The 7,500-nt window shown below is 54.6% G+C and overlaps 1 protein-coding gene across 1 annotated transcript in view; it reads left to right on the top strand.

Annotated features, from left to right (window-relative positions):
• Window positions 1-7,500, top strand: part of LOC113812650 (transcription termination factor 5, mitochondrial) — a gene marked incomplete in the record, with an annotated part of 34,049 nt that overhangs the window by 25,022 nt on the left and 1,527 nt on the right.

Here is a 7,500-nt window from a genome sequence, read left to right as displayed (position 1 = left end):
TGCAAACATATTCAGAAAACTACCAAGGCTTGTGTTTGACTCTAAATCATTGACAAAAGTAGTAAACATAATCCTTGAGGCAATCCTCTGGTTACTTTCCCAGTTGATTTTGCTATTAAAATCCCATGTGATAAGAATTTCTTTAGCATTGTTTTTTGAAAGTTGTAGCACTTCTTCCAGGCTTTTTAATGTATCTTGAATTAGTTTTTGATAATTTTCTTGTGATCACACCGATGTGTGAGATGGCATGTATACCGTTTTTATTGTTATGTATACCCTGTTTGTTTCTACCTCAATTACCTTCAGTTCCACCATGGGGTCTTGATTAATTTCTAACTCCTTTGTAATAATTCCTTTCCTTGTTAATATTGCTACCCTCCCTCTCATTTCCATCTGCCTTATCTTTTCTCCAAATATTATAGTCTTTGAGTCCTAATGTTACATCGTCTGTTGAGGGATCCAGTTTGGTTTCAGTGATGCAAATTACATCTGGTTTATTCATTTCAATTATTGTCTCTAGCAACTGTGAAGATAAACCATCAATATTTGCATAAACTATTTCTATATAATCTTTCAGTATTACTTTTGGCAGCTGGGTTAATGTTTGTCTGTCTGTACATTTTGGTTCCGATAGTATATTTGCTTTGCTTGGAGACCTCTCACCCTCCAAATAAGTTTTTTCCTTTTCCTTTTCCTTTTCAGTCTTTTGTTCATTTTTGTTCTTTACTTCTTCTTTTTTTGTAGTGTTTCTCTGTCATCTCTGGTCATATTTTCTCTTATCCAGATTTTCTTTTATTCTTCATGGGTAGCCAGGACTTTGGCTTTCCTTATTATATCAATTACCATTTGCTTATTCATGAATATTACTTTTAACCCAAATGCGCCGGGTCCCGCATCTACCGCATGACCGGCCTGACCGGGCATATCAGCCTAGGCCTAACGCGCGGTGCCGGGATGCTGCTCTGGCGCGGGCGGGTTTAGCTCACGCAGAGCGGCTGTTTTCAGGTCATTTTGTCCATGCATTATAATAATTTCAGAAATTATTTTCTGTTTTTGTAATTCTGTTATTGTTATTGTTCAAAAGGACAACTTTGGAGAAGTGTGGATGCAAACTGGCTTTGTTTTTTTGTAAATTTATATGTTCACCACTGCTGGTGGTGGCGTGAGAGGTCCTTCCACTGCTGGTGGCGGCGTGAGGGGTCCTTCTGCTGCTGGAGGCGGCGTGAGAGGTCCTTCTGCTGCTGGTGGCGGCGTGAGGGGTCCTTCCACTGCTGGTGGCGGTGTGAGAGGTCCTTCTGCTGCTGGTGGCGGCGTGAGGGGTCCTCCTGCTGCTGGAGGCGGCTTGAGAGGTCCTTCCACTGCTGGTGGCGGCATGAGAGGTCCTTCTGCTGCTGGTAGCGGCGTGAGGGGTCCTTCCACTGCTGGTGGCGGCGTGAGAGGTCCTTCTGCTGCTGGTGGCGGTGTGAGAGGTCCTTCCACTGCTGGTGGCGGCGTGAGAGGTCCTTCTGCTGCTGGTGGCGGCGTGAGAGGTCCTTCTGCTGCTGGTGGCAGCGTGAGGGGTCCTTCCACTGCTGGTGGCGGCGTGAGAGGTCCTTCTGCTGCTGGTGGCGGCGTGAGGGGTCCTCCTGCTGCTGGAGGCAGCTTGAGAGGTCCTTCCACTGCTGGTGGCGGCGTGAGAGGTCCTTCTGCTGCTGGTAGTGGCGTGAGTGGTCCTTCTGCTGCTGGTGGCGGCGTGAGAGGTCCTTCTGCTGCTGGTGGCGGCGTGAGAGGTCCTTCCACTGCTGGTGGCGGCGTGAGAGGTCCTTCTGCTGCTGGTGGCGGCGTGAGAGGTCCTTCTGCTGCTGGTGGCGGTGTGAGAGGTCCTTCTGCTGCTGGTGGCGGTGTGAGAGATCCTCCTGCTGCTGGAGGCGGCGTGAGAGGTCCTTCCACTGCTGCTGGTGGCGTGAGAGGTCTTTCTGCTGCTGGTGGCGGCGTGAGAGATCCTCCTGCTGCTGGAGGCGGCGTGAGAGGTCCTTCCACTGCTGGTGGCGGCGTGAGAGGTCCTTCTGCTGCTGGAGGCGGCGTGAGAGGTCCTTCTGCTGCTGGTGGCGGCGTGATAGGTCCTTCTGCTGCTGGTGGCGGCACGAGAGGTCTTTCTGCTGCTGGTGGCGGCGCGAGAGGTCCTTCTGCTGCTGGTGGCGGCGTGAGAGATCATCCTGCTGCTGGAGGCGGCGTGAGAGGTCCTGCTGCTGGTGGCGGCGTGAGAGGTCCTTCTGCTGCTGGTGGCAACGTGAGAGATCCTCCTGCTGCTGGAGGCGGCGTGAGAGATCCTGCTGCTGGTGGCGGCGTGAGAGGTCCTTCTGCTGCTGGTGGCGGCGTGAGAGATCCTCCTGCTGCTGGAGGCGGCGTGAGGAGTCCTCCTGCTGCTGGAGGCAGCATCATGGATCTTCCTTTTGCCACTGGATGTGGCGTCGTGGATCTTCCTACGCTGTTTTGAAAACGATAGCCTGCTGCTATCGGAGAGGTGGGTGATGCCGCATCCTTGCTACAGGGGGCTGTGCCATAGATTGAAGCAATCTGCCGGGCACAGTGAGACATCACACCTGCCACACCTGTAGCGCGTCTCTTTCCTCACGTTGCGGCTCACTCGGCAGTGACGACACCGGCGGTACTTTCGCCCTGGATTGAAAGCCAGGACGTGGCCCTGTGGTACCTGCTGGCGCTGCTGCTGACGTGGGGTGTTCCGGCGACGAGGAGGCGATGGGGTGGCAGGCGGAGGCGTCCGAAGGCCACCCCTTCTCCCGTAGGCCGGAGGTTGATCGAGGAAGTTAGCTATGATCTCCAGGCGGAACTCAAGCTGGGTCAGGGTATCACCCAATGCCCTGTGAACCACGTAAGCATTCACCACTGCCATGTCAAGCAAGTGGTAAAGCACATTCTGGTACCACTTGTTAGTTCTTCTGGTTGTGGAGTACGACGCGGCCAACTGATCGGCAAGGTCTACCCCCTTCTTCCCCACGTTGTAGTCAACGACGACTTGGGGCTTCGTCTGGACTATGCCATGGCAGTTCTGGGGCAGGTCAACCATGTCTGGGCCGTGGATGGTAGAAAGCATATGCACTGGCTTCCGATCCATCCAAGACATAGCCAACATCCCCGTCGCCGAAGTCTGGTAGTCGACGTCGCTGCGGGCGTTCACCTTGAGGTCCTTCGGCATGAACTTGCGGTTCAGCCGAACTGTTCCCACGACGTTCGTCTTCCTTGATGACAGGTAATGAAAAAGTTCCGGGGAGCTGTACCAGTTGTCCAAGTACAGATCGTAACCCTTCTCGAAGAAGCAGGTGCGGTTCATGAGGTCGGTCACGGCCTTCATGCTGGCAGGTACGTCGCCACGGTCCTGGCCCATGTAGACATTGAAGGCACTGGTGTAGCATTACTCTCGCACAGGCGATATACCTTCATCCCGAACCACGCCCTCTTCGTCGGGTTGAACTGAATCGCGTGACGTCCCCTGAACGCCCACAGCGACTCATCAACCACAATTTTCCTGTCAGGGATATAGACCGTCTTGAACGTCGTATCGAGGATATCCAACACCGGTCGCAGCTTCCACAGACGGTCGGTGTTGGCACGGCCGTCCTCGTTGTCCGAGAAGTGAAGCCAACTTTGCAGTAAATCAAACCTATCCCTGATCATCGTTTCAGGGAACACAGACGAGGAGAGCAACCGGTTCTTCGACCAATAATACCGCGAATGTGGTCACGGCTGCAGGCCTATGAGCAGGCGGAGGCCAATGAATGACTGCAGCTCCTCCACAGTTGTATTCTCCGAAGTCTTCATGTGTGAAGATGGGGTGACCGGCCTCTGCTCCACATACCGGTTGGTCTCCTTCGTCATAGTGTCCCACAATTCCCGTGTCAGGAAGCAGTCCAAGATCTCTCTTACCGTCGAGTCGGCATGCAAGAGGCATGCTCCTTCGACCCCTGGGACGCCCTGGAAGGGGTGACGGCGCACGAAAGGCCTCTTCTTCTTCCAGACGAAACCCGGAGTCCCTGGAGCGTTCCTCATAGCAAACCGACGTGCAACGGCTGACAACGGCTCGTCGGAGTCGATGGACGTGTTGTGCGACGACACGTAATCAAACTCCTCCCAGTCGGCGTCGCTCTCCATTGCCTCCGGCGAGTAGTCGGCATCGTCGTCAGAGTCGTCAACATCCATATCCCAGTCGGAGTCTGGGATGTTGGGAATGGCGGTGGATCGTCCAGGGTTGGCAGGTTGGGCTGAGGAGTCGAGAGCCTCCCTCATCTCTCCTCGACCAGACGCGGTCTCATAGAGGTAGAAGTGAGACTCCGGAGCATTCCTCAACCGTCTCGGGCCCTCTCCCGAAGTTGGTGGTCTGGGGTTGTCAGGGTCGGAGTCGTAAAGGTTCCTTACGGCATGCGAGTACCTGTAGAAAAAAAACAAAGTTAGAATCTCAAAAAAAAAGTAAAAAGGCATAAAAGAAGAAAGAAAAGTATATACATTACAACAAATAACCATGTTAGCATTATTCATCATTATTCTTACTTTGATGAGCGGCAGCGTTGGGTTCGTAGTTGGTGGGACATTTTCAATATGCTATCAGCAGATCGATCACCAATGGCAAAAGTCTGGCCTGGAATGAAAAAATTACCCTCCTACCCCCTATTTATAGACTTTCTGCTCCCGCCTTCACGGTCATTGGCCAATCAGAATGACCCACGTTGACCAATTACGTGACCTCTTGTCAGTTGGGGCTATGGGGGAGGGGGGAAGGTGAGACCTCGGGAAGAAGGGGGTGGTGATAGGCCCCTCCAGCCAGAGGTCTTCCCTCCCCCTTTCCCCCTTTGCCCCACCTGACAAGAGGTCACGTGACCCCTTCCCTCTCCGTCCCACCAGGCCATTGGTCAACGTGGGTCATCCTACCCGAGGTCTTCCCCCTCCCCCTCCCCCCACAGACCCACCTAATGCTAACCCGCCCCTCCTACATCCCGAGGTCCTCCCTTCCCCCTTCCCTCTCCGTCCCACCTGGTACGTACCATCCCTGATTCCCGATGTGTCCCCGCCTCCTTTCCCCCATAGCTTCAATTTTTATCGTTTTATTCTTTTTAGCAGAATATGGAAAGGTAGGACGCGCCTCACCTGACAGAGGTCACATAACTGGTCAAAGCAGGTAATTTTGATTGTCGATGACCGTGACGGCATAATGCGCATTATGCCGAAGGACCTCTCACGCCGCCTCCAGCAGCAGGATGATCTCTCACGCCGCCACCAGCAGCAGAAGGACCTCTTACGCCGCCACCAGCAGCAGAAGGACCTCTCACGCCGCCACCTGCAGCAGAAGGACCTCTCACGCCGCCACCAGCAGTGGAAGGACCTCTCACGCCGCCTCCAGCAGCAGGATGATCTCTCACGCCGCCACCAGCAGCAGAAGGACCTCTCACGCCGCCACCAGCAGCAGAAGGACCTCTCACGCCGCCACCAGCAGCAGAAGGACCTCTAACGCCGCCACCAGCAGTGGAAGGACCTCTCACGCTGCCTCCAGCAGCAGGATGATCTCTCACGCCGCCACCAGCAGCAGAAGGACCTCTCACGCCGCCACCAGCAGCAGAAGGACCTCTCACGCCGCCACCAGCAGCAGAAGGACCTCTCACGCCGCCACCAGCAGCAGAAGGACCTCTCACGCCGCCACCAGCAGTAGAAGGACCCCTCACGCCGCCACAAGCAGCAGGTGTGATGTCTCATTGTGCCCGGCAGATTGCTTCAATCTATGGCACAGCCCCCTGTAGCGAGGATGCAGCATCACCCATCTCTCCGATAGCAGCAGGCTATCGTTTTCGAAACAGCGTAGGAAGATCCACGACGCCACATCCAGTGGCAAAAGGAAGATCCATGACGCTGCCTCCAGCAGCAGGAGGACCCCTCACGCCGCCTCCAGCAGCAGGAGGATCTCTCACGCCGCCACCAGCAGCAGAAGGACCTCTCACGCCGCCTCCAGCAGCAGAAGGACCTCTCACGCCGCCTCCAGCAGCAGGAGGATCTCTCACGTCGCCACCAGCAGCAGAAGGACCTCTCATGCTGCCACCAGCAGCAGAAGGACCTATCACGCCGCCACCAGCAGTGGAAGGACCTCTCACGCCGCCACCAGCAGCAGAAGGACCTCTCACGCCGCCACCAGCAGCAGAAGGACCTATCACGCCGCCACCAGCAGCAGAAGGACCTCTCACGCCGCCACCAGCAGAAGAAGGACCTCTCACGCCGCCACCAGCAGCAGAAGGACCTCTCACGCCGCCACCAGCAGCATAAAGACCTCTCACGCCGCCACCAGCAGCAGAAGGACCTATCACGCCGCCACCAGCAGCAGAAGGACCTATCACGCCGCCACCAGCAGCAGAAGGACCTCTCACGCCGCCACCAGCAGCAGAAGGACCTATCACGCCACCACCAGCAGCAGAAGGACCTCTCACGCCACCACCAGCAGTGGAAGGACCTCTCATGCCGCCTCCAGCAGCAGAAGGATCTCTCACGGCGCCACCAGCAGCAGAAGGACTTCTCACACCGCCACCAGCAGCAGAAGGACCTCTCACGCCGCCTCCAGCAGCAGGAGGATCTCTCACGCCGCCACCAGCAGCAGAAGGACCTCTCACGCCGCCACCAGCAGCAGAAGGACCTCTCACGCCGCCAGCAGCAGTGGAAGGACCTCTCACGCCGCCTCCAGCAGCAGGATGATCTCTCACGCCGCCACCAGCAGCAGAAGGACCTCTCACGCCGCCACCAGCAGTGGAAGGACCTCTCACGCCGCCACCAGCAGCAGAAGGACCTCTCACGCCGCCACCAGCAGCAGAAGGACCTCTCACGCCGCCACCAGCAGTGGAAGGACTTCTCACGCAACCTCCAGCAGCAGGAGGATCTCTCTCTCTTAGTAGCAACAGGCTACCTCTGCGCCTTCCAATAGTAGTTCAATAAAAACAAATAAACAAACAAACAAAAATCTATGGTTTCCATCTCCAAATTCCATAGTCTGAAACCATGAATTTTGACAAGCCATAAAGCAATAATTGATGTTCATATTTTTCAGAGAAACATTATTTTCAAGAGTATGAACTCTGAATTACAAGATGAACATATAAATTTACAAAAAAAAAAACAAAGCCAGTTTGCGTCCACACTTCTCCAAAGTTGTCCTTTTGAACAATAACAATAACAGAATTACAATAACAGAAAATAATTTCTGAAATTATTCTGAAATGCATGGACAAAATGACCTGAAAACAGCCGCTCTGCGTGAGCTAAAGGCGAAACCGCGGACGGCTCATTAAATCAGATATAACTCATTGGATCTCTGCTGAACCGCATTACTTGGATAACTGTGGTAATTCTAGAGCTAATACATGCCTTTGTAGTCTCCGACCGCGAGGGAGGAGCGCTTTTATTAGACCAAAACCCTCGGCAGCCGGTTCCCGCAAGGGGCAGGCCGCACACATCTTGGTGAATCAGAATAAC

Source organism: Penaeus vannamei, chromosome 31 (assembly GCF_042767895.1).
Source record: "Penaeus vannamei isolate JL-2024 chromosome 31, ASM4276789v1, whole genome shotgun sequence".
Taxonomy (NCBI): Eukaryota; Metazoa; Arthropoda; class Malacostraca; order Decapoda; family Penaeidae; genus Penaeus; species Penaeus vannamei.
The sequence above is the reverse complement of the archived record's forward strand: the minus strand, read 5'-3'. Positions and strand labels throughout refer to the sequence as shown.